The 23,147-nt window shown below is 44.5% G+C and overlaps 1 protein-coding gene and 1 long non-coding RNA gene across 4 annotated transcripts in view; one reads left to right on the top strand and one right to left on the bottom strand.

Moving 5' to 3' along the window:
- Nucleotides 1-23,147, bottom strand: part of HERC1 (HECT and RLD domain containing E3 ubiquitin protein ligase family member 1) — a 113,081-nt gene that overhangs the window by 87,589 nt on the left and 2,345 nt on the right. Inside the window, exon 2 of one of the 2 annotated variants that reach the window (XM_017816915.1) lies at nt 14,926-15,011. The gene's annotated coding sequence lies outside the window, so the exon portion shown is untranslated. Of the gene's footprint in view, nt 1-5,924; nt 6,027-14,925; nt 15,012-23,147 lie in introns of those variants that run through there. The other variant, XM_017816914.1, reaches the window with a different exon arrangement.
- On the top strand, nt 7,645-16,847 carry LOC108498338. 2 transcript variants are annotated; one of them, XR_001875149.1, is made up of 3 exons: nt 7,645-13,494; nt 14,146-14,259; nt 15,176-16,847. It is a non-coding gene; the product is annotated as an uncharacterized LOC108498338 (long non-coding RNA). The 2 variants fall into 2 exon arrangements; XR_001875148.1 differs by having other exon boundaries at nt 14,146-16,847.

The following is a 23,147-nucleotide window of genomic DNA, read 5'->3' as shown; positions in this document are numbered from 1 at the left end:
TTTGCCCTCTTGCCCACCTGGGCACTTTGCTGGCTTCTGTTCAGCTTCCTGTCCATCCACACTCCCAGCTCCCTCTCTGCCTGGCTGCTCTCCAGCCACTCTGTCCCAGCCTGTGGCGCTGCAGGGGGTTGTTGTGGCCAAAGGGCAGGACCCGGCACTTGGCCTGGTTGAACCTCATCCCATTGGAATCAGCCCAACTCTCCAACCTCTCCAGGTCCCTCTGCAGAGCCCTCCTGCCTTCCAGCTGATCCACACTCCCCCCCAACTTAGTGTCATCTGCAAATTTGTTGATGGTGGATTCAATCCCCTCATCTAAATCATCAATAAAGCTATTAAAAAAGGACTGGGCCCAGCACTGATCCCTGGGGACACCGCTGGTGACCGATCCCAACCGGATGCAGCTCCATCCCCACCACTCTCTGGGCCCAGCCCTCCAGCCAGTTCCTGACCCAGCACAGAGTGCCCTGACAGCTTTTCCAGGAGAATGCTGTGGGAGATGGTGTCCAAGGCTTTGCTGAAGTCCAGGCAGACACATCCCCAGCCTTCCCCTCATCCACCAGGGGGGTCACCTGATCATAAAAGGAGATCAGGTTGGTCAGGCAGGACCTGCCCCTCCTAAACCCTTGCTGGCTGGGTCTGAGCCCTTGTCCATCCTGTAGGTGCTGTGTGATTGCACTGAGGATGATCTGCTCCAGAACCTTGCCAGGCACTGAGGTCAGGCTGACGGGCCTGCAGTTTCCCAAGTCCTCCTTCCGGCCCTTTTTGTGGATTGGTGTGACATTTGCCAACTTCCAACCATCTGGGATCTCCCCAGTGAGCCAGGGCTGTTGGAAAACGATGGAGAGCAGCTTGGCAAGCTCTTCCACCAGCTCCTCATTACCCTAGGATGGACCCCATCTGGTCCCATAGACTTGTGGGGATCCAAGTGGCTCAGCAGGTCACTGACTGTTCCCTCCTGGATTACAGGGGGGCTGTTCAGATTCTTATCTCTTTCTACAAGCTCCAGAAGCCAGCTGTCCTCAGGACAACCTGACTTACTGTTGAAAACTGAGGTAAAGAAGGTGTTAAATACCTCAGCCTTTTCCTCCTGTTCTTCACCACTGACAGTGAGCTCCCAGAGCTCCAGCACTCCCATTACTGTTCCCAACAGGAGCTGCTCCCAGAGTAAAGTGTGCTCAGGTGCCTTAACCGGGATGTCACCGGGGGGGGGGGTCAGAAAAGGATGAGAAAATGGAGTATTTAAACAGATGCAGCCAGGGCACACAACAGCTCCTGACACTGCCACAGGTACTTCAATCTTTGCAACAGTGAGAAATAACTCCTGTGGAGGGACCAGAAACATCCAGCATTTTGGGGCTTACACAAAAACCAGGGAAGATTTCCCAGTCAGAATAACCAGGTAATTCTAGTAGCTCATTAAGAACACAATTCAATTAATCCACTGCAAGTAAGATTGACTATTGAAAAACTTCTTTTTTCTTGGTTGTTATTGTAGCTAAGTTTTTGATAAAGGAGAAGTTCCACATGCATAGCTGATCACAGGTCTGGAAAAGTTAATTTCTTTAAAATATGACAGGAATGATGTATGTATGTTCAAGTTTACTGCCTCATTGTGATGGCAGTATTACAGTCCTGTTATACACATGGGATCTCTTCAAAGTTGCAATATTTTAGTTCTGTAGCATAAGCACTTAGAACCCTTATAAATTATTTTGCTAATTCAAATGTAATAGCAATAAACCAAAGATTCTGCATCCAAGTCTACTACGTTATTATCTCAATATTCTGTCAAATTCCTAATACAACCATAACACACAAAACCTGGTTATTTTATATCTCCTCTGCAGCACCAGCTAAACCAAAGGCTCTTTCCACAGAAACACTGCAAACCTCTAATCATCCAGATCATATTCCTTTGCCATTTTCCCAGTTCCTTTATTGTTTCATGACCTTCTAAGTCTTTACCATTCCGCTCTTCCATTCTTACAAAGGAGGCACAAAGTCAAATCTTGCTTCACATGCTGCCAGCTGTCAGAATGCAGCGATTTCTGCCATCCTTATTAAAGTTTTACAATCTGAAAGTGCAACTAAAAGAAAAGCAACCTGATTTGCTTCCCGTTCTTCACAAAAAAGGGTTGTATATATAGGATTTAGCAGCAGGTATCAGGGCTCCAAACAACCTTTAGAGCTTTTTTCTTGAAAGGTGATTTAGAAACCAGGAATATATAAAAGTGATTAAAATCCTGCCTTGTCACAGGCCAACAATACAAAATGCACAAGGAATGCAAAACCTGCAAGATGTTTCATATTGCTTATGGCCAGGGAACACCATGACAGTTAAAACCAACAGGATATAATGTTGCCTAAAAGAGTTATTTGTTCAATATTTTACTTGTGCCAAAAAGCTCTGCAGATCATTGTGCAAGGGAATAACCCTCAAATGCTCTTTTTGGGAAAGACATGTAGCCTGTACACAGTGCCAGGACAGATGGGAGGGGAATGGGAATCCACACAAAAACAGCCAGGGGAAAGAAAAAGAGAAAACGATAAATCAGAAAATACCGACACTGCAGAGAAATTACTACAAATTAACAGAGAACTGAAGTAAAGAGACAAAAAGCATCATTAGAAGCAGCCAAAAAAAAAAAAAAAAGGGGAGAGGTGCTGGATAACAGGAGATGGACAGTAAAACAAGGCAGAAGAAATGAGCCCTGGTCCCCTACAAACCTGCAGGGGCAGAGGCAAGGAGCAGAAGGAAGTACAGCAGAGAAGGCAAGAGCAGCAGCTCCAGCAGCTGGTTCTGCACTCCTCACAAACACTCGCAGTGAAACAGCCTGGCAGCAGCTCATCAACATCTGTCCCCAGAGAGCACAACGTCCACTGTCCTTCCCCCCTGTACCAGCCTCCTGCTCAGCATATGGGAACCAAATTCAGGACATCAGAACTCAGATTAAGATTATTCTGCAGCCAACTGCCGATTTTTCTTTCCTAATACTATATTCCACCAAGCTTTTTATTTGTTAAGTAAGACATGCTGAGGTTCTACTGGTATTCTTCCAAATTTAGTCTTCCTTTATTATTTATTTAGGATTATTCATATTCATTTTCTATTATCTGTTCATTACTATACTACTGAAACCAATATAGCCCTATGCTTTCAGTTGGTCACTCCAAAAACCTTCTGGGAGACAGACAAAAGGAGGACAAAGTTATTTTTGAAGTTAATAAGAAATTAAAGCTATTTACCCTTACATTTATAAAGAAAGTGATACAAAAACCTAATCATGGCTTGCCAACGTAAACCCCTGGGTGCTGTACAAAGTCTACCTAAGTAGTGGGGAAATAAAAATTATTACTATTCTGCAGAGAAACTTAGAAAAATCAATGTAACTCATTACTTCTTCAGATGCATTAAAGTTCACTGAATGAAAGCTGCGAGTGTAAAACACTCCACATACAGAATCATCAAAAGCAGTTGGTAAAAAGAGCTGAGAAGCAGAAATCCCCATGTACCTAAAACATTCCAACAATCTGAGCAAAGACAGGGGCTGATCTTGCATTGGAAAAGGGATGAAAACCCTGCTGAGCTTTTACCACTCCCACTTTCCCTGAAAGAACCATCACTTGAACTTCTACTCACTGTGTAGTCCCAGTGTTTTCAACCACCAGAACACACAGAAACAGACATTTTCTTGCAAAAACTACAAACATTTTGAAGACATATTTACTAGTAATCCTGACTCGAGATTGAGAAAGTCAGCAATGGACAGGGGACTGCAATATGTACAGAGAGTCAAAATTCACACTCAGGTAGCTTTCAAGTTAACTGTGATGCAAGTGGGAAAGTGGACTGCAGCCTTGAGATACATATATTTACACAGATAGATATATATACACATATATAAACAGGGCTTGTGGTGACAGGTTGAGAGGTGAGGGTTTTAAAATGAAAATGGGCAGGTTTAGATTGGATATAAAGAAGAAACTTTTAATAAAGTGGGTGGTGAGATACCAGAGCAGGTTGCCCAGCAAGCTGTGGATGCCCCTTCATGTTAACACTTCCAGGTAACACTTATATTTCTTGCCTCAGAGTACTCCAGGTATAACTGACTGAAAAAGAAACTTCCGTCCTATAAATTCATAAATATAAGGAAATGTTTTGACAATGAAATTTCTGTATCATACAGACCTGACAGCAAAACAATTATTATTAGTAGCAAGGAGGACTCAAGCTGCAGGCTCTTCTTTAAGCAGCAAATTAATTCCAGCTTCCAGCAGAGAACATGATTGCTTGAGCCACCTGAATTTCCTCCCAACTAACTTGATGACATCAGGTCAATCACAACAGGCAGCCCAGGCCAGGGAATATACCTGGCCAGCTCCAAGGTCACAGTTACACTGGCTGTGGATTGGCAAATTCCACAGTTATTGGGTTCCAGGCTGGGCTTTGGGATTTGTTCAGAACTCACCAGGGTAGCTGTGAGTGACTACAGTGCCCCTGAGCAGCTGCAGCACCACTGCCAGTTATTTCAAGCAGCCCCACGACAGCAGAGCTTCCTTTTCTGAGCGATACTTTAGATGTTTGTAAAGAGAAAACACCGACTAGATTTGGATGTTCCACATGACTGACACTCGCTACAGGGAGAGACAAAACCAAAACCTACCAGCAATCGGAGAGTTTGAGTGTTTCTGAGAAAGGAACACAACCAGCACAGGACTCACCAGTCACTGAGGTGACTTTGACATCAGGAAGTCAAACCAGCCAGAGAGAATTGCACCCTACACCAACCTAAAACAGCAGACCAAGATAAAAACCTCTCAAGAGGAAGGTAAGGTACCTGTACAGGACCCAAATGAAGACAGTGTATTGAAAGGTAATGACTTCGTAACACCCTGTGACCAGAAATCAAAGGCCTGCTCCACCAAGTCTTCCTGAAATACATATTTTTTGTCTCCATTACTTATTTCTAAAATGGGGATAAAAGTCCTTCTCTTCCCCATGAGTATTACAAGAATAATTACACTAAAAACAGAAAGAAAGACTGGAATATTAAGAGTGTCTTAATCAAAAGTACTTAAATGTATATACTTTATTCATTTTACTACCAAAACACAAATCCACGTGGAGCTTTCCCCATCCATAGAAAGGTCCCACTCCATCATCAGTGGTACTTTAAAACATGCAGAGCACCCCTGTACTGCCTTCTTTGAAAAAGAAAGACCATGACTACCTGAAATTGGTAAAGACAAAAAACAACTCAGATCTTTAGCCTGTCCACTTAAGCCTTTTCCTAATCAACTACTATCCATTTAATTCAGTTCTGAAATAAGAGCAGCTTTCACTGATAAACTATTTTTCAGGTCAAGGATTAAATGAATAAAAAAATGCTGTGCTATATTCTTATTACGCCGAGCAGTCCTTCGGCAAAAATAAGTCAAATACTTTACATCCCTATCCTTAACTAACGATTAGATAAATACCTCCTTTGCACAGTTTCCATAAAGAAATTTCAACACCCCCACTTCCCCCTCAACTTACACACTTCCAACCACAAAAACATGTTTATTCTTAATTATCAGGCAAAGGACAAAACATACATGACATATTTAAATAACAACAGAAGAGCAGAGAGGAAATCCTCAAACATGTACAGCTTTTATACTCAGAGAGAAGGAGTTTAATTCTGAGACACAACCACTGTGCATAAAGCCACCTAACAAATTCCTCACAGGTGCAGGGACTCAGGAGACTGGCAACGCCTTTCTGTCCTGTAGCACAACATTGCACAGCTTTCAATCCTTCACACAAAATTAACAGACTCCTCTCAGACCACTGGGAAGCAGCAGCAGTCTGACGAGGTGTACAGTCCACCTTTGCAGGTTAAATGCCTATTACGTTTTCCCCGTAATTCCGAGAGACTCACCCCTGAGATCCAAGTCCTCCCCAGTCCACATCCCCAAGCCATGGAGCAGATGTGGGGCCTCTAGGAAGGAGCACTAAATTCAGCAGGTGTAAACTCGCAGCTTTGAGGTTTTGTCAAGAAATGACAGCACAGAACACTCTGCTGAGCTACAAATCTGATCGACCCCATGAGGCAATACCACACGTGTATACACACCTGTATGTGTATCTGTATACAGAGCACACGGTCCAGCTACAGCAAACTGACCAGTCCATGAGGGAACAATCAGCTCAGACATGTGACAACACAAGATGAAGATGCTCAACAACTGCACTAAACCACTCCTATGTGCACTGTGAAAGGGACAGAGAGAGCACAGTAGGGTTCTGTCCCTAAAAAAACCCATGAGAAGCAGCTTATATACAGGAACTTCTAAAGAAAATTGGCCATATGCAGTTAAAAAAACTCCAACAAAGCAACAAACCCCAAAACAATAAAAACCAAAACCACAGCAAAACACCTGCTCGGATATCGCTTTGGAATACAAAATAAACCACCTCTGAGTAAAAGCATACATACAGTTTTTCAGTATTGCAAGCAAGGGTCAGCACACAGGCCCCGGGGAGCCGACGGCGTGGGCTGACAGGTCCGGAGGTGCAGGGAACACCCCCAGCCGTGCCCGGAGCCGACGGAGGCCAACGTGACACATCTTACAGTGGATTTTGCGGCACCAGCCGGGTCCAGCTCGGATGCACAGAGCCAGGGATGCATCCAGCACTCAGGGGAAACGCACGGCCACGCCACGGCCGCGTTCGCGAGGCTCCGGGAGCAAAGCACGGGCTCGGAGGAGCGCGGCCGGGGCACAGCGCGGATTTCGTGCCGTTCACACCGCTCCGAGGGGGCACAAAAAGCCCCCGCGAAGGGACGAGCGCTGCCCGAGGACGCCCGTCCCTCTCTCCCCCCTCAGCAACAGGGCGCCGCCACCTGCGCGGCCCCACCTGCCCCCGCTCGCCCTCCCCGCCGGCCCTGCCCCGCTCCGGGCGCTCTGAGGGGTCCCGGCCGAGCCCAGGCCTCCCGCCCCTGCCCGCGCCCCCCGGCGCGGCGGCCGCGCGCTCACCAGGCAGCGGCGGGGAGCGGCGGGAGCGGCGGGGCCCAGAGTGCCGCGTTGCGGGGGCCGCGGCGGGGCCGGGGCCGGGTCGGTGCGGGCGGGGGGTCCCGGCGGAGCCGCGTCCGCCCGGCCCGGGTGTCACCGGCAAAACATGACGCGGGCGGGCGCGCGCACAGATCTCGCGGGGCGTCCGCCCGGCTCTCGCGAGAGCGCCGCTCGCTCCCCCCTCCCCTCCCATCGCGGGGCGCGTCCCGTGCGCGGGCGCGCGCGCGGCTCCCTGAGGCGCACGGGGCGTGTCCGCGGCGGGCCGGGGCTGGGATGTCCCGTCCGAGGGAATCCCTGAGAATGTGCCGAGAGCCCGCGAGGATCGTCCAGTCCAACCGTAAGCCCTGCACAGGCCCAGCCCCAAGAGTCACTCGAGGTGTCCCAGAGGATCATCCAAACCCTCCTGGAGCTCTGGCAGCCTTGGGGCTGTGCCCACTGCCCTGGGGAGCCTGGTCAGTGCCCAACCACCCTCTGGGGGAAGAACCTTTGCCTGAGATCCAGCCTGACCCTGCCCTGACACAGCTCCAGCCATTCCCTGGGTCCTGTCCGTGGTCCCCACAGAGCAGAGCTCAGTCCCTGCCCCTCCTCTGCCCCTGCCCAGGAAGGTGTATCTGCAATGAGGTCTCCCCTCAGTCTCCTCCAGCTGAACAGACCTGGGAATGGAATCATCACCAAACCATCATTTGTCTTCTCAAAGTACAATAGCAGACAACTGGTTTTGCATAAAATCACCTAAAAAGAACAGGTCAGGGGAATCAAACACTGAATTTAGATGAGGATACGGATCTAACTGATGTACTGGACAGTCAGTGAAAGGAGGAGAACTGGATGCTGTGGGCAGGGATAAAAAGTGTGCAGAAAAGGCAGGACGAATCACACCACCAGTGCACAAGCAGGAGACCATTAAAAGAAAGCGTTTGCTTAAACAGAATGAACAGGATAACAGCAAGAAGTAATAAAAGTGTCACTGGGGACAGAAATTCTGTGTCTAAAACAGGAAAAAAGTTCCCACTGAAGACAGTTACAGGCTCAGGTGGTGGCAGTGACAATGATGTGCCCAGATCAGCGAGGCCACAGTGGCAAGAAATAAAACACTGAGGAATCTCAGTTATACTCATGTGAATTGGTTACAGCCCTAAAACAGTAGGGATGCCATGACTGAATCAGTCCCCTTTGTTAAGGACTAAATAAAGGGCAAAACTGGCAAGAAGCAAGAGGAAAAATTCTGTTTGAGGAGTGAGTGCGTATGTTTGGGTACATCAGCTGAAAGTAGTAATGTAATGGAAGCTTACAAAGATTGGATACCTGGAATAGGTGAACAGGGAATAATTGTTTACTGCCTCTTCCAATAGAAGAGCTAGAAGGTAACGGGTGGAACTACCAAACTCAGAACAACCAAAGAGCAATTATTTCTACATTCACACATAATTTAGCTGTAGAACACAGGATAAAATGTAGTAAAAGTTTACCTGGACTCAAAAAGGGACTGGAGAAATACAAGAAAGAAAAAAATCCATCACAGATTACCAAAGACATCTCGTACAGTCGAAAAACACCCTGACCCACAGAAGGCCCTGCAATATTTGGGGACACATTACTATGTGCTTGCTCTTGCCTTTTCTTCCTGAGCCATCTGCTGATGGCTGGCCTCCCCTAAAAGGCTACTCACGGATTCATCATTTTTCGCAGCAGAATAAAACCCAAATGCCTTGCTTTGAAAAGTCTTTGACCTAACCAAGCTAAAAAACACAGGATGAGAAAAAAGTCTCTGTTAGCAATTTACCTATGTAGTGTCCCACAGAGTAATGGTCAAGACAACTGACTTTTGTTCAACAAGTTCCAAGATTTTTTTCTAGTTTTGTACCCCTAACTGCACCACCTAATCTTTTGTCTAAAGCCATGATAAAGCTGTGCTGTGAATGAACAGCTTCTTTGGTGATGAGACCACCGTGCAAACAAACATCACCAAAAATGGGGTAAATTATAAATGCATTTCAAAGCGTTCTTAGAGTATTTAAAATATGCCAGCTAAAGGACGCTGTGTAAGAAATAAACCTAAAAAATTCAACAGATACATGAAAATACATTCAATGCAGAAGAGAAAGCAGAATAAGCAGACACTGGGCTGTAGCAGTGCTCCTGTCATGGTCACGTGCCCCACACCCACACACTTTCATTAACCATGAAGACAAACCTTATCATTAACTGCAGCTTTTATGGCTTGCAGGCTCCACCAGCAGCCAAGTGTTGCACAGTTCTCAAGGAATTTCTTAGCTTTGCAGATGTTTAATGCTTTTAAGTTATGCACACTTAGATATTAAGTTCATAAACCCACAAGGTTTTCTTGGTTTGCTTGTCAAGCCTTGACACAGCCCATCAATCCCCCCGCAGTGCTGAGAGCCCAGGATCCCCACCTTCCCATTTACCCTGATGCAGGGGGAGGGCTGTTTCCAGAGGCTCACTGATCTCAGAATTTAAGTGATGCTGAAGGATCACTGCTATTTATCTTTGTGAATTCTCACATGAAGCTTGTTTATTAGATAGCAACTCTTAATATTTGATATTAACCACAATCTTTGGTAAGTCTCAGCATCTAGAAGTCAAGTGACTTCCCCAGTTTCTCTTTCAGAGCTGGAGCCCCACTGCCTGAGGTGCTACAGCCACCTGGCATTCAGGACCTCCCCAACTCAAATAAAACCCAGGATGGCAAATGATGCAGGATGAGGAGGTCTATTCCACCTCCCTAAGCTGGCAAGTATTGTCAAAATTCGTGAGAACCCATCTGAAGCCAACAGCATTCTAGTCTACAGTAGTACCAGTAGGTCTAAAAATAAGGCTGTAAATAAGGGGAACCAGAGTTACACTTGCTCTGACAACACCTGTGGCTGTCACCAGAAATCATCCACTTTGTTGGAGAGTCAACTGCCATTAAATGAAAACAGCACTCTCATCCTTTGGAAAGTGCAGAGGCTCCTGAAACTCATTTGGGCACCCTGAGGACACATCAGAGGAAAGATTGGCCCTCCAGCCACCTGCAACAATGCATTAGCAGGGTGAAAAGAACAAAAACCATTGAGAAGAGTTTTATGGGCCAGCTCCAGACACAGCCAGGGATACCTGAATCACAGCTTTCCAGTGGGCAGCATCACTCCTCCTCTCCACCTCCTCCACAAGCATAAGCAGAGGACTTCAAAACCCACAAATGTGAAGAGTTCAGCAGGCAATGTCCCTGACTGCAGGACATTTATGCTCAGTTCTATTTCCAAAACAGGCTCCATCTCAGCTTCAAAGCATAGAGGGAGGCCAGGAGAAAGCCACAGGATCATGCAGGTTTCAAGGAAAGGAGGCTGTAGATGGTACTTCTGTTATCTCTGTGCTCTCACCTCCCTTAAACAGAAATAATCCTTCCTGATGACTCCACACCTCTCAAGTCCCACCCTCTGGCTTTCCTCTTTCCCAGCCTCACTTGGACTAAGGCAGATTTCTTCTAATATTCAGCTCTACAAGACCTATTTTACATCAATGATTTCCTATTATTTTATGTGAGTTGCTGCATTATTTATTAGTTTTAAATGTACTGTTATGTAATCACATCAAATGTACTTAGGCAATGAAGATGAAGGTATGATAATGAAAGAACAATGTGCAATTTAACATCAACCCTTTTTCTAGAGCTGTTAGTGGTTATCCTTCATTTTTAGCAACCACATTTAACTCTTCATCCTCTTCTGATCCAAATATGACACCAGGGCTATGACCAATTCCACTCTCTCTATTTTTGTAAGATCTTTTTTTGTACTGCAGTGCCTAGGACAAGACTCAACATTCAGCATGAGACTATGCTATTTATCTAGGGCTTGTTCTTAGCTACTTTTCCACAATGCAGGATAATTTTGGATCATTACAGAAAATGGGATTTAGATGTGAAATACCTCAATTAACTGTTTTTCGCTTTTACTGCTGTTTTTTTTCTAGCAGACACTGCTAACATTGGCATGCCTTGCTGTTGTCATGGCAATGAAAGGAGTCTATATGGTTTTGGATGTGACTTAGAAATCATTTTATACAGAAATGGGACAACAATTAGAATAATGGACGTTGGGTATTCCTGTGCCACCAGTTAATAAATGGTCAACGGGAAAGAAAAGAAAGATCCCGAATCAGCAGCAAAAGGGACTGAACAAAAGCTCCTTGATTGGATACAAGACACCAAATTGTTACTTGTGACCCTATCTTGCAGTTAGGGCTGTGTGGGTAAAGCTTTGTCACTCCTGAGGGTTATTAAAATTACAGTGGTCTGCCTGGGCAGTTACTTAACCAGCTCAGGAGCAGATTTGCCCAAGTAAGTGCTGCTCTTGGTGTTCAGAAATACATGAGGAGTTTTGTATTGCAGACTCATCCCAATAAAAATTGGGATTTCAATTGTCTTGAAACATTCCTGTCTCTGTGAGGGCTCATTCAAAGGCAAGGCTCTTCTCATGGCCGGTGAGTTCACAATTTGCATGAGGCAAAAGAGAAATATTTTAGAGAAGCAAGTTTGCCAATTAAAAGATGAGGAAAGGAGCTGTGTCAGTCCCTGATCAGGTGTGGAGGAGGCAGTGGCAAACACTAAGGAACACGACTAAAGCCAGCCCACACCAACCTAGGAAGTGTCTGGAAAAATTATTTTGAGCTAGGCTATAAATACCATTCACCTATGTCTTCTGCATCTTACTCATCACAACACTCCTCTTCTCCTTGGGATCCAAGGTATGTGAGGGAAGCTGTTATTACATGGTTTGCCTGTGCAGAGATGCCAAGCAGGGAGGCACTGAAATATATGGATCTGTGTCAGTCCTTAATGTCATCTTCCTCCCCCTGTTCTGCAGTGCCAGTTCTCTGCCGGGCACTTCCCAGCCACGCCCAGCTGAGCCACTCGGAGGGTTCTTTGTTAGAAAGCAGCCCAAAGGCACCTCCCCAGGGCCAGCTGGCTCTGCCCCAGCACTGATCCTCACTGCCCCATCCTCTGCAGCTTCGGGGATGTGTCACTTCCTTTCTTCTCCTCCTGGACCCAACGCACTGAAATGCAGAGGAGGAACCAGACTGAAGGAACCTCAGATTTAAGATCAGATTCAATCCATTGTCATCTGTCCTTTTCTTTAGCTGGCTGGTAACTTTTACGAGTTATTTTACTCAAACTAGCTCTGTACCAATGTTCTGCACCTCAGAAATGCCCTTGGCTAGGCCAAACCAGGAAACGTTCCAGAGGAAAAAAGCACATGGGAAACAAGAGGGGTTTGCACTGGAAGACAACGAATGAGAACATACAGGGGAAAAGAAAAGGATTATATGTAAGCAACTACGTAACAACTAAATTCACACACAAGACTAGTTCCAAACTAATCTATGCATGGATATGAAACACCTGGAGCACGTGGAGCAAGCAGGTTATTAGAACTTCAAAAGGAACAGTAATTCTCATTAGCTCAGTAAGGCAGCATCCAGTGCACAGCCAAAGTGCAGCTAAAATATTGTGTCACAGCAATAGCTGTATGCAAAAAGATAACTAATTACTCTATGCATAAAGGTACTGGAAGGAGTGAAACAATAAATGAAAATGGCCCGTGGTCAAAGTCCCATCCACAGGATTGCCACTCCCCAGCTCTACCCTTTGCAGGTGTTCACAACACCTTTAGGGCCTTAGGATGGAGGTTTGATGCTCTGCTTTCTTTTAAAAAAACCCTTGTGCAATCCTGTAGTGTGTCCCCACTTCCTATCCCTTTATCCCATGGGAAAAGTCCCTGTCCCTGTGGATGAGGACTCTGAAGAAGCAGAGTCTACCAGCGCTGGGCTGTGGCACTGAAAGAAGTCACGGAAGAAGAGGAAGGATTTGAAATAATGGACTTGTTTAACTGAGACTGTTGAATGGAGAGAAATTACAAGTTCATGGCTGTTTTAATGCTTTTTAACAATGGTTTGTCCTTATCCCTATGTTGTAATGGTTCATTCCCACAAGAGTTCTATTCCCTTCTCATGCATATTCTATTGTTTATCCCTCCCCTTTATGCTCTGTACCCAGTCCTTGTTCCTCCTTCCCAAAACTCCTCCCCTTATTCACCATACTCTGGAAAGGTCTCCCAGCTCCCCTATAAAAGGGGGAGCCATTTTAATGAACTGGTTCCCTTCTTTCTATCGTGCAGCCTGTGTTGAATTCTGAGTGAACTTCCCCGTGTCCCCAGCCGGGCTGCGTTATGTCCCAATTGCTCCCCTCTTCCTCTAGTTCTTCCTGCTCAGTGAGCAAGACCTTTGAATGGGAACACGTGAAAGGCAACCTGGAGCTGTGACATCCCCTTTGTGTCACTCCAGGAGCAAACAGACCGAGATTGGCTGTCCCTGTGCATTCCAGGTGGAGAGATCCCGCGGCTGCCCCGGCCCTGGAGCAGCAGGAGCAAACAGAAGGTTGGTGCTGGCAGGACACAGGGCCTGTACCTGCCAAAAATAGCATGCAGGAGATGTGTGCCTGTACACCTAACTGAGCACCTGCTGCCCCAAAAAGCAGCACCCACAGCATTTACGAGTTAATGTTTACGAGGAGTTGCATCACATGAAACTGGACTCAGCAGCAAAATAACACCTGAGCTGTTTCCAGCAAGCACCAGTGTCCTGGTTTGCTCCAATGGAATCCAAGGGAGGTGAAAAATTTAAGGAAGAAAGATCAAAGTTTATGCAGCCATCAGCACAGCACTGACCCCCAGTCTCCATTTCCATAAGGAGAAAAAACACAGAACAATTTATTCAGAGGGTTTCCATTAAACAAAAATCCTCCATTTGTTCATTGAGTAAGTCCTCTTCCTATGTATTCCCCTCTGAAATAGGCACATGCCACTAGTTAGAGGTATAACTTGCTTTCTAATTACTCTAATCCTTCTGCACAAATGCAAAACATTACTATCCTTCACCACAGTTGTTCCGTGCAAGATCCTGTGCTGAAGCAAGAGGAATTTAATTTTTAAGTCAAATACATAGTTAATTTCATGAAAGTCATTAATAAATACTAAATCTAGGAAAAGAAGCATTTTATAGTTGTGATTGTTTAATTTTTCTCTGCAGAATACAAATACATAAAAATGGTAAAAGCTGTTGTCAAGACTTACAACATTCGAAGACCACGATTACACACAGTACTCAGGTGATTGTGCCACATAAAGACTGAAGGCCTAAAAGGTACTGTAAATCTTGTCTGTACAGCATATTCTAAAGCACTGTTTAGCATTCTTAAAAAGAATTACTTTTTCCATTTTATCTACATAATTCCTCAGATAAAAAATCATTTTCCAAGATAATCTTTTTAGGGGAAAAAAACGCCACAACTCTATTTTTGTCTGAGAATTCCTCTTTCTGAACTTGAGCTCCAAAAGCAATTAATTTTACTCTGAGCTTATCATCTTTTACAACTCTGACTGTCACTCCATTCCATCAATTTTCTGTTTTTTCTCCTCTTTTCCTATTAGTTATTCCTCATGTCCCCTAACTACTGGTTTTTAACTGACTTTTCTTTGGCTTCTGTCAGTTCATTGATATTTTTCTAGTCTTTAACAGGAAGTGAATATACTAACTGTTGTCTGAAAGCTGTACAATGAGGAATTATCCTTCTCCTTTGGTGAATCAATGACCACTCTGTAAGGCTAAAAGCAGTTTTTCTCTTCCCATTCTTTTCCTACTTCCTCTCATCCCATTTGTTGTTGCACTCAGTTTTTTTCCAGCAAGCACCACAACACAAATAATACCCTCCCACACCATTCACTTCGAGATCTCACACTATTTTTCAAAAGGAATCCTCTTTCCCTTAGATGGGGAAAACACGGGGTACAAACAAGACAGTTATCTCACCCCAGGATGTGTAGCACAGGTTGTGTTCCAGCTCAGCGTGTTCCCTCATATTCTCCTTTTCCAAGGAAACCCCTGCTCATACTGATCTGTTTAGAAAGAGGTGGGTAAAGTTCAAGCATTGCTTTTTCCTGTCCCACTTCACTTCTTGGGCTGCTTCCACCACAAACCTTCGCTGCTACTGGGCAAAGGACAGGCCCCCTCCTGAGGGAGACACGGGAGAATAAAGGTCACTTCAAAATTAATCCCGCAGAGAAATCTTTCTCTTGGAGCCCTGTCAACATCTTCATGTCAGAGAGGTGAAAAACCGAGCCTGGACAGATGAACCAACTTTCCCAAAGCTGTTCTGGAGTTTCAGGAAGCAGAGCCAGGAATAGGGCTCCAGCCTCCACACCACCAGGGTTTAACCCCAGAGCCCAAAGGTGCTGCCCACACGTCTGGATTTGGATGTGCCACGAGGTGCTGGGCTTGACAGACAAAATCACAGACATTTCCTCTTTGCTGGAGGTAATTCAGCCCTAAATCTCCCAGATAAGAGATGAGCTAAAACCACCAATAAACCTTTCAGCCAATTAACAAGGTAGTAAAAGACTCTGCTGATTAGTGGGTGATTGTGTCCCTCCCAACCTGTTTGTGCTGGTAAATCCATTGCCACCCAGACAGAGGCACAGATTTCCATCTCCTGGTTTTGCACTGTTGGTTACAGGCACGTGGCTCTTTATAACTTCACTTCCTAACAACACTCACCCCCAAAAAAACCACCAAAGCCCCACTCAGCCCTAGAATCAAACAGGCAACAACTTGAAGTCAAGAGGAGCCTTAACACACACAACTTTAACATATTAGTTCAGTTTTTAGATATTAAAGGAAAAAAACCCCTGGTTTTCTGAAACTGGTCACATAGTTTCCTGCAGCTATTTTTAGTTTGTCCTGAATCACCTGAGTTAAAGAATTAGCTCAAGCCTGAATAATTGTCCAGCTGAGAAAAAATGCTAGAAATTGAGCTGGGAACCAGTTTATTGCTTCTCAAAAATGAGTTAGGTGCATTTGGTGGGGATTTAAGTATTTCTTGCCTCCTGTGTGTCACAGATGTACAGCAAATGCACATTTGGATGGTTCCTAATAATGGGTTCGGGGCAGAAGCAGCAAAAGGGACAATTTTCTGTGAATGTGCCTCGGAAAAGAGGAACAAATGCCCTCAGAGACATCTTCTGTTCACTCAGCTGGGGGTGCTGAACTGCAATACCTGCTCATGATGGGGACACATTTTTGAAGGATGTGACCAGAAGTGTTCTGCCAAGCTCTGAAAGAGGGATAAGTGGCAAGGAGGGAGAGATGAGAAGCCAGTCACTGCTCCATAGCTGAGACATCTCTTTCTCCCTTTTTTCTAGAGGTGAAAAAGCCAATAAAATCCTATCATCAACATTTTTAAGGAGGTATAGCAAGTAAATGGTGAAACTTTATTCTTTAATTGCATTGGATACAATCTGAACCTGGCTACAGTAGATTCTTAATTTTCTGTGATGTTTGGCTTTATATGTGTCTATAAACATACATGAAATGACAATAAAAAATTAAAATAAAGATTCCACAACAAGAACTATGGAAACACACAGGAGCCGATAAAACTGATCAAAAAGAAAAAGACAAAACAAAAAAAAGAGCAAGACAAATACACAACAGTCAATTCATTTAAAACCCCATCCCACATTTACTGTTGAATTTTTTCCAAGTGTACTATGTCAAGCTCTAAGTAGATAATGCTAAATTAATTTAATTTCAGGATCACACAGAAAGCAGCATTAAAACCTTTCACTCCTCTTCCCAAGAGTGAAACCAAACCATCACACAACACACATTACTTGTAGTTTTCTCTTTTGTTTGTTTAACAAAAACCTGGAATTCTTCTAACAGAAAAAAAAAAATAAAAAAAAGCACAAAACAACCCGAAGTTTTGCTTTGAAATGAAAAGCAGTTCTGTGACATAGAAATGTTTGTCTGGATGAATAAAAAGCTCTGCCCATTGCACAGGAAGGGCTGCAAAGGGCACCCTGTTTAACCAAGCTGGTATCCTAAAGAACATCCATCAGCACCTCCTCTGGGTGCCTTGCACATTCAGCATGGGATGGAAGTTATCCCTGGCTGTACCTCAGGGACATCATTTCTGTAGCTGGAATGTTAACAAACTGCTAATAAATAAAAATTCTGTGCATAAAGCAACTCACAGGAATGTGGAATGTGATTTTTTGGGGGGTTGATTTTGTTGTTGTTGTTTTTTTGGTTTGGTTTTGTTTTGTTTTTACAAAGTCCAAGAACTCACAAAACCCCCAAAACTCCCCTCAACCCGTTTTCTGAGAAGATCCAGTATAACTTTCCACACAGTGACATTTCCCTAGAAAGTGTCACTCTTAAAGCTGTAGTTCCCCTGGTGTTCCAATAGCACAACACCCCATTTGGAAGCTGAGGTTGCCCATAAGCTGTATCCCCTGGAGTTGGAAGCTGAGGTTGCCCATAAGCTGTATCCCCTGGAGAAATGCTTGGGTGTTTTCCAGCCCTCCCCCTCGAGGACTCTGCTCTGGCACCAGTTTTCAGGTAAATCAATAGCTGGACCATCGTTCCCACTTAGACTGGGACAGCCCAGTGCTGCAGACTCAAATTGCAGTTTTGATCAGTGACTGAACATTTTTTTATAACAAGTATAACAAATATTCACAGAATCACAACTGTGAAATTGTACCAGAGGAAGACAGTTTGCAGTAAACTCAACCAAAGCTCAGATCTACCTATTTCAGAGCCCCGAACACCTTGGGACACACAAGGGAACACAAGACACTCCCCAATACACCAGAATATTTTTTAATGAATTCTCCTCCTTTTAAATTCTCTGTGTTTCGAATCTCTCTCTCTCTCATGTTTCTATTTCTGAAATACTTTCATTAAAATGAATATTAAAGAAACCTCATCAGTTCTTGGTTTCTGGGTGCCAAGCAAAGGGCAGCCTCTAATTGCTGTGAGCAGTTTTGTTCAGTGTGTTATGAAGTGAGCACAGAATGTATTTTACCCTGTGCAGCCCCCTCCAAACTTCAGTAAGGAAGGATTAATAAAGACAGATATTAACCTCTTGAGCTTGCAAGAAGCTCCAGCATTGCCCAACTGCCCAAGATATAATTAAATAAGGTCTTATGGTAGTCATACAATACTGGATCTCATTCCAAGCTTTTTGTCCTTAAAAAAATAGACTAAAGCTATACAGTAGCTGCAACAGTTGAATAAACATCCTTTAATGTTAATTGATAAACAACCATAACACGTTGTCATTTATCCACGGAAATGCTGAGGAGGGAGCACAAATATAGAACAGCTACATTTAGTGTTGTGTTTATGTGGGATTTTTTTTTAAACTAATGAGCTCTGGGTTCATTAAAATGTCATTAAACTCCCAGCTTAGTAGTGAGAGGTTGGTTTTGCCACAGCTTGGGTGTACAGTGTGTTGTCAGCTGTAAACAGTGGGAATGACAGAGAACAACGGTCCATTGAGTGCATGGAAGAATCCATAACCTCCAGTTAAGCTAAACGGGTTCAATGAAGTGGGTAATATTCAAAATTATCATTTACTTTTTTCCTGGTAAAGGAATCAGCAAACAGGGCAACTTCATGTGTTGAAATTATGTTGTGACTCAGCAGATTTGATCAGGCTTTTCACAAAGGCATTCTGTGCTAGGTGGCTTCATTATGTTACTCTGAAGATTTATCTAATTTTTTTAAATATATCCCTCTTTATGCTGCATATAAGCAATCACAGATATTGAGTAGTTTCCAGCATGGAGAAGATAAAAGAAACGGAACACAATAAAATAGTTCTGATTAAAGATTTTCTTCCGCCACGTACTTAATAATCAGCCAGGATGACTGAAAAGAAACATGAAAAGGGTGAATAAAGCAGAAAAAGCAACAGAAAAATTCTGAAAGGAGCATTTTTTGAGTGAGCTCAGAAGTTCACTGACAGCTGCCTGGTTGCAGCTGAAGCCCCCAGGAAGTTCATCCTCTCTGCTGTCACAGGTAGGGTTTACCACTGTGATGTGCAGTTTAGATACTGGGGTGGCAGCCCCTGAGGGAGCCCTTGAGATCCTTTTTGGATCCCATTTCAGAGGGAGGTTCCCCAGTTTTGGACACTGGTGTGAGGAACCAAGTCCCAGCTATGGAATTAAACACACTTGTGTGACATGACAGTGTCAGCACAGTGACCTGGGAATGGCAGTGGACACCTCTTTCTGTTGCTCTGGGGTGTCACAGGAACAACAGTTCCTGTTGTATTAGAAGGTACCAGGATGTGGTACCCGGACAATGCCTCAGGACACCCACTGCCACCTCCCACACCTCCCCCACCATCAAACAGTGACCCTTCCCCACCTTTCCCAGCTGCTCCTCAGTCGTCCCCCTGCTCCCCTCATCCACAACCCTTTCTCCCCTCTCTGAGCACATTTTCCTACCTGTCTCTCTCCTGTCCTGACATGTGACCCAGCCCCTCTGCCCTGCAAGGCCACCAGCCTGCAAATACCCTTTATTGCACTTGGCCTCTGCTCAGTACACACAACAGGATCAGCCCAGCAGCCTGCACTGGGGGGACACCTCTTGTTTGGGCCTGGCATGGAGGAATTCCAGTGGAACACCGTGATCCAGCTGCTTCTAAGGGCAACATGACCCAGTTTAGTGCTAGTTCTTGTTAACCTCGAGCAGAGAGAGGATCCAGCATCAACTGGGTGCAACAGAGACCACGGCAGAAGCACAGGGCTGAGGTAGTTTGGCCTTTCATTTTGTCTGCAGCATTTTCAATGCCTCAGTTCTGACTTGCCCACCACAAGCTTTCTGTAGGATGTATAACCATACACAACAGAGGACAAACTGTTTTAACACTTGGGGATGTCACTCCATGAAATGTCCTTGGCTCTGTCTTCTGTAACAGGTGTCTTAGGAAACATGCACTAAAGGCCAAAGGAATTAAAATCAAAACTGGTGTCACCCTTTCATGCAGCAGTTGAATAAAGCAAAACAAATTAGTATTATTGCTCAAGTGCTGCTGGAAGGATGATTTTTAAAGTTCATGACTGAAGACTAGGAGAAAAATATAGTTATTTACCCTGGCCACAGTTTAGAAGTGATGCAATAGTCATGACCTAATTAAAGCAAAAGCAGCAAGGCAGGTAAATCAATAAGGACAACACTTCCAGTTGTGTTTGCACACTTCATACACAGGTGTCCTCCTTGAAACAAAAGCTGAAATGCTACTGTGAAAACTGGGAATCAACACTCCAGGAAGGTAACTCAGAAGCAGAATTTGCAGCAGCAGTTCTGCAGGAAAGCAATTCAGGACATATGGATTGAGAATGCTGTCACCAACAAAGGAAAATCCTGCTCAGGCTATTCTTCCTGCATTGCTGCTGCTGCTGGATTTTGGGAGCACCATCACTGCAGACACAGCTGCACAGGAACGATCACAGGCCTATACAAGAACTGCTGCCACCTCACAAAAACTCCCATCTAAAGTCCTAGAGTGATGTATTAACAAAAAGGGACAATGTGACTGGAAAGAGAAGGCAGCCTGAAGAAACATTCCCGGGTCTTGCCTCCAGATTTCAAAGGACAAGATACAAAGTGGAAAATTTTTATAAATACACCGGCATGATTAGTGAAAAGAGAGAGAACACCTACACCAAGCCTTCCCAAAAGCAGAAGTGTAGTCCCAGTGGGCAAAAAGGAAGCTCCTTGACATAACACACATCAGCCCAGAGTATTCCCTGATTGCTGTTTATCCATTTTTGGTAACTCTTGGGACAACAACTCTATGACACAGTGGGGACCTGCCAGTGATGCTCCCCAGCACCCCTGTGCCAGGACATGCCCTGCACAGCCTTTGGGTTTATCATGATGCCGTGCCCTAGGAACAACTAGGGAACAACTGGGGTGTGCCAGGGCTGAGCACTGGGGGAGAGACTGGGCCATCAACACATGGGGCAGGGAGACAATAAGGCAAAACAGTGAAATAAGAGAGGGCAGGAGGGATGGAACCTGCTTGACCCATCTTTGCAGGCACTGGTGTGGGACATTTGGAGCTACAAACCAGCGTTGATCCCATTCCTGGCTGCTCTAACATACCCCAGGATCAACAGCCAGGCCTGAACTGAGGCAAGACAGAAAGTCTGCAGCAGTGGAAAGAGCACAGACAGTGCACAGCTCCTCCTTTGAAGGAGGCCACTGAGGAGGATTTTCAGGCTTTGCAGAGGCAGCCAGGAATGCTCAGATCTAAACGGAGGGATAGAGCAGAGCAGAGGTCAGAGCTCCTTCAGCAGAGCATCTGGAGTAGATGTGTGACCTTCTCCTTCAGAGAGCTCGGGGTCAGGCTTTTAACTCAGTTCTAGACATTCCTCCTTACCTGAAAATAATGGGTTTTGCAGCATGAGAAACCAGGCTGTGCTGCACAATGGATTGCCATAGGAACAGGACATGAGAGCAGGACTGCAGGACAATATAGGGCAGGGAACTGAGGACACACATTGCATCCCACTGGAGCAGCAGGGCACATCCCAGGAGTGCTGAAAGCAATTACTGGGATGGGAACCCTGCCAGCCCCCCCCAGCCAACAGCCATCCCTGCAAAATCCCTGCAGGACACCTGGGCTGCAGCTCCACATTGCTACGGATGAGGCACCTCCAAACACACAGGGACACTTAATGTTTTGGGGTATTAAATCAGAGAACAAAAAACACCACCTACCAAACCTCCAGCAGCTCCCCACAGCACTGAATTCTGCATCTTGGCTGTATCAAGTGCTTAATTCTTCTGAAGTTACAGTTAGCAAGAAGATAAGAAGATTTTTAAGCCAGTATTTAAAAACAAGTATGAATCTAAGTCTCTTCGTGAACATCAGTGATTTTTTCTGAGCAAGAGTCCAAGTGACAAAAAAAAGTCCAGTTGACGAGTTTCTTGCTAAACCTTAGAGGACATTCCCCACCATTATGAAAGCTGTCCGTGACTGGAAGGTGCTCAGACATGGGATTTTTAAATACAATACTGTAAAAGATTTACTAGTTTGTTTTGGGTTTTAATTGGCTAAGCCATTTGAAGACCAGATAAATCTTTATTGAGTGATGTCTTTATTCTGCTAATATTGACTAACATTTTACAGCCCTGCACATACTCTGTCTGAAGCCACTGCCCTTAAAATCACAGCCCTATTTACATTTCTACCGAACAAAATTCAAAAGTAAACAGGGTGTCACTTCCAAGGTACTTAAGAATTAACACGTGGTTGGGTGTAAAGCACACGTCTGGCCTGAGCTGTGCTGCCTGAGGACAGGCTCAACAGAGCATTGCAAAGTTTCACAAGTCATTAGAAAGAAAAAATTGTAAGGAGAGAAAAATCTTTGCTTCATGGAATTAGAATGATACCAAGACATGAACATGACCTTCCTCTTGGCTGGCAAAAGCTCTACACAGCTATTAAGTACAGGATATATTTACTGGGCATAAATATTATGAAAGCTTGCTTAAAAGCAGCTGCATATAAATTGATTTGAAAATTACATCATATTTTATAACTTTTAACGATTTTCTATTTTTTTCAGATTTGGGCTTTTTAGAAAACCTTTTTTTTTTTTTTAAGAAAACTTCTGTGTAATCTTTTGTTCCCTGTTTTTCCAGGGAGCTGGATAAGCAAAGCTGCTACAAACACAAAAAAGCATAAAAGGCTGGAAGGGGAAGAAAACTGTGTGAAGGAGCATTTAAACATTCTTAGCTTTCCCCTGTTACCAAACAAAACGTCTTACCTTGATAATAAATGAATTCTAATGTTGATTCAATACAGAAAACTGCCTTTTTAACTGGTTCTTAGATCCCCATAAGAACGCTGGAAGTTCATTTTGCTCTGTTTCAAAGCACAGTTTCCATTTCTTTGCAGAAGGAGGAATGTATTCTGTGTCCTGAAGAATTACAGCAAATTGGATGTGTGTTTGGCCCAGAGACCACACAGAAGCACAAATCCAATGTCATGCCTGTGGAGCAGGTGCTCTAACACTCCCTGGAACAAAATGAGCAGACCCAGCATGACACTCCTAATTGCTCCTAATCTTTTTTTTTCTTTTTTTTTTTTTTTTTGCTTTAAACTGAGCAATTTGCACATTTTGGTTCACAAGCAGATGATTTATTTCCCTTAATTACTGCACCCAACC

This window comes from Lepidothrix coronata, unplaced genomic scaffold (genome assembly GCF_001604755.1).
Source record: "Lepidothrix coronata isolate B3197 unplaced genomic scaffold, Lepidothrix_coronata-1.0 Scaffold58, whole genome shotgun sequence".
In the NCBI taxonomy this organism is placed as follows: domain Eukaryota; kingdom Metazoa; phylum Chordata; class Aves; order Passeriformes; family Pipridae; genus Lepidothrix; species Lepidothrix coronata.
Note: the sequence above shows the minus strand (reverse complement) of the source record. Positions and strands in the feature narration are given on the sequence as shown.